The sequence below is a fragment of the Prionailurus bengalensis genome, chromosome D1 (genome assembly GCF_016509475.1).
Source record: "Prionailurus bengalensis isolate Pbe53 chromosome D1, Fcat_Pben_1.1_paternal_pri, whole genome shotgun sequence".
In the NCBI taxonomy this organism is placed as follows: domain Eukaryota; kingdom Metazoa; phylum Chordata; class Mammalia; order Carnivora; family Felidae; genus Prionailurus; species Prionailurus bengalensis.
In genome coordinates, this window is record NC_057346.1 from 78,448,728 (window position 1) to 78,453,163 (window position 4,436).

Here is a 4,436-nt window from a genome sequence, read left to right on the forward strand (position 1 = left end):
ACATCAGCCTCTGTGTTGACAGCTCAGAGCCTGGAGCCTGCTTCAGATTCTGTGTCTCCCTCTCTGTCTGCCCCTCCCCCGCTCATTCTCTGTCTCTCCCTGTCAAAAATACATAAACATTAAAAAAAATTAAAAAAAAAATAAACTACCCAGCTCCTATTCCTCCATCTGGCACACACAGATATCATGAAATATTTTGTCAAATATCTTGCTCAAATTGTGATAAGTTTTGTCTATGGCATTTCCAAGAATAGCAGCCTAGTAAATTTCACATAAATTCAATAATTTTTGCTTTCATGACTTGTTCTTAGTGAATTCCTTGCTGGCTGCCTCCAGTTACTTTCTGCTTTTGTCGGTGCTCACCAAATCATCTGTTCAGTAATCGGTTATGAATTTTAAAGTAAACAGCATAATGCTTGTTTCTATGTTTGTTTGTTTTTTCACCAGTGAGCAGATTATATAGAAAACCCTAGAAAGCTATATCTTTAAGTTTGATTTATCTCAATATTGTGACTCTGTTAAAGAAAGAAAAGACAAAGACAAACAAGGATCCAGCAGGTTGAGGGGGTAGTGGGTGGAAAATTACTAAGAAGAGACATCAAACACAGGGGGATTCTTGCTAAACTGGCCTTACAGGATTCTTACTAAAGAGAGACCAAGGACCTAACATTTAAAGTAGGAGTTGAAGAACTTTATCAGATATCAAGGGTGATCAAATATCAAGGGTGGGACTACTTAGAAGGATTATTTGCTAAAACTGGACTGAGCAGGCCAAAGACAGAACTGGATAGGGGCCAAATTTGACGGTTGGTTGAAAAGAAGTTTCAGGAGAGCCTAACTAAAGTTAGCTGAAGAGAGAGTGTTTGTCAATTTGAAGTCACCCATTTTAGTTATTAATTTCTTTATGACATAACATGGGTTGCAAATTAAAAACAAAAAGAATCTAAATGAGTGATGGCTGGCTATGAACTGAATAAATGACATGATTGTCAGTGATTTAAAAAAAAAATCCCTTCTTAGCAATTTCTGACCTCAATTAAAGCTTAGCAGTATCTGTCCTTTGGAATAAGATGAAGAAACCATTATGGTGACAAACACTCAAATAATATCCTGTCTTCAAACAGTTATATGAGCCCATTTTCTTGAAAGTTATTCTAAACTGAGTTATCATTTAAATGATTCACCATGCATAATTATATCTCCAAGGCGCCATTGTAAAGCAAATATTTTTACTGACAGCAGAATTTCAGAATAGAATATTTGAAGCATGATGAACGAATTTCTATTAATTCAATTAATATAAAATAAGGCACTCGCATAATTATTGTACTCTCTCTTTTCTTTCTTCTAATTTTTTTAAAAAAAATTTAAACATCTTTTTTTAATTTGAGAGAGAGAGACTGTGCAAGCAGAGGAGGGGGGCAGAGGGAAAGAGAGAGAAACTTAAGCAGTCTCCTCTCTGGGCACGGAACAGGACTCAATCTCACAACTGTGAGATCATGACCTTGAGATGATGACCTGAGCTGAAATCAAGAGCTGGATGCTCAACTGACTGAGCCACACAGGCGCCCCGCCCCCCTTCTTCTAATCTTAACACTGTGTATCTTTATGTATTTTTTCATAATTAGGATATCAAAAAAGGTAGAGACTTGCTTGATAACTAATAAACATTGTTAAACAATATGTTATCTTTTAAGACATGCCAATAGTCTGCAACAGAAGGGTCATAATCATTTCTACCTTTCTACCAATCTTTTCTGACTCAAAAGAAATTCTGAAAGGCACTGATTTCATACTTCCATCTCAAAGTTACAAGCAAATCACTTTCTTTTTTGTTTTTTGTTTTTTATTGTTTTTAATGTTTATTCATTTTTGAGAGACAGAGGGCAAGTGAGGGAGGGGCAGGGAGACAGGGAGACACAGAATCCAAAGCAGGTTCCAGGCTCTGAGCTGTCAGCACACAGCCCGATGCGGGGCTCGAACCCACGAACTGTGAGATCATGACCTGAGTCAAAGTCGGACGCTCAACCGACTGAGCCACCCAGGTGCCCCCAGACAAATCATTTTCAATGAACAGATCTAATTATAAACAAAGTATGTTATTCTTCCTTTATAAAAAGAAAAACAACTTCTAGCAAAATAAGTAAAATAATAAATAAATAAATACATACATACATACATACATACATACATTTGGTTGTGAAGTATGTATAATTGTTTATAGTAACACACATTTTGTTTTACCAGTTAGACAATTGCCTCTTTTCTCTGGCTTCTTTCATCTTTGTGCCTTCTGTTGTTATCACATATATTAGTAGTTCAGGGAGAAAATGTATCTGATTGCTGCGCAACTGCTCTCAAAAAAGATATAAATCAGTTCCACAGGGTCTACAGATCCACATTTACAATTTATCAAATCCATGGCCCACTGATGAGTATAAAGTTTACATGTCTGGTCAGCTTGGCAGTGGTTACCAAATCAATTAGATGGTGGCTATGTTGACATACTTCCTTAATAGCCTTCATAAAGATCATTTTAAGAAAAATATTTGGCACTTTTATTGTCTATAAAAATTCTATATGCTTTCTACAATAATTCAACAAAAGTACCAATAAAAATGTAGGAAAATCTTTCTTTATTCTATTTAGCAATAACAATCATCAAATTCAGCTGAACTGCCAGATACTTTTCTATGCATAGATCTATGTCTATATCCATGTTGATAGCTGGATCCATATCCACATCTGTCTAGGGATTCAGGTAAGTAGATAGTAAATACACAAGCAGATAAATAGATAGTATCTACTATGTAGTAGAGAAGTATGTAGTTATAAGAAAGTAAATGTTTATTAAGTGACTTTTATTGAATTTTAACTGACATACAATATAACATTACAAAAAATAACATTACGAAAATTGGATTTAACACTAAAAATTGATGGACCCTATGCTAACAGTCCCTGATGTTAACATTGCAAATAATAGCTTCTGCTGAGGCACTTAATTTTCAAGCTAGATTTTTCTTTCTCTTAGATAGAAAAAATAAATCTGTTTCATCAAAACATATTATTGAAGAATGAGAAAAACCATCAGTAGATAGTAACACTAAAATGACATGAATGTTGGAATTGTCTGACAAGGGTTTTAAAGCAACAATCATACAAATGATTCAATAAACAATTACAAGCACTTGAAATAAGTAGGAAAAAATAAAAACAAAGGAAAGGCCCCAATAAAGAAATAAAAAATATAAAGAAGAACCATGTGAATATCTTAGAACTACAAAATTCAATAGAAATAGAAATTCAAAGGAAGAGCTCAACAACAGAATGGCAGGGGGTGGAGGAGGGCAGAAAAAGAATTAGTGAACTCAAATATAGAATTCTAGGTATTACCCAACATGAACAAAAGAAAGAAAATAAATTGCAGGGGGGGAAATTATGAGCAGAGCTCAGTGACTTATTTAAGTAAAACAAAATAGTTAACATCATGTCATTGGACTCAAGGAAAGAGAGGAGAAAAAGAGTGGGACTGAAAAATATTCTAAGACCTAATGGCTGAAGTGTTTCCATATTTGGCAAAAGACATAAGCCTATAGATTCAAACATGGATGGACCTTGAGGGAATTATGCCAAGTGAAATAAATCAGACTGAGAAAAGTAAACATCATATGATTTCACTCACATGTGGAATCTAAAAAACAAAACAAATGAATGAATAAACAACAAGCAGAATCAGATCTATAAATACAGAGAACTGATAGTTGCCAGAGGGAAGGGTTTGGGGGATGGATGAAATGGGTGAAAGTGGGTAGGAGATATAGGCTTCCAGTTATGGAATGAGCAAGTGTTGAAAATAAAATGCACAGCATAAGGAGTATAGTTACTGATATTGTAATAGTGTTGTATGGTGACAGATGGTAGCTATACTTGTGTGAGCATAGCATAATGTATACAAAGTAGAATCATTATATTGTACACCTAGAACTGATGTAATATTGTGTGTCAACTATACTCCAATAATTTTTTTTAAAAGAAGCTGAGTAAATTCCAAATGGGGTAAAGCCAAATAAATCCACAAAGATATACCATAATCAAACTTCCATAAACTATAGACAAAGAAAAAAATCTTAAAGCAGAAACAGAGAAACGACATTTTCCCACTAGAGGTAAAACTTCAAATGACAGATTTGTCATCATAAACCAGATACCAGAAGGAAATGGCACGTTTTCAAATGCTGAAAGAAAAGACATGTCAGCCCCAAATTCTATATCTGGCTTCAATTATCCTTCAGAAGTTAAGGGGGAAATCAAGACATTCTCAGATAAAGGAAAATGAAGAGAATGTATGGCCAATACACCTACCCTAAAAGAATGCCTAAAAGAAGTTCCTGAATATTCATGCACTTGATTGTTTCACTGAAGAAAGGTGTAGT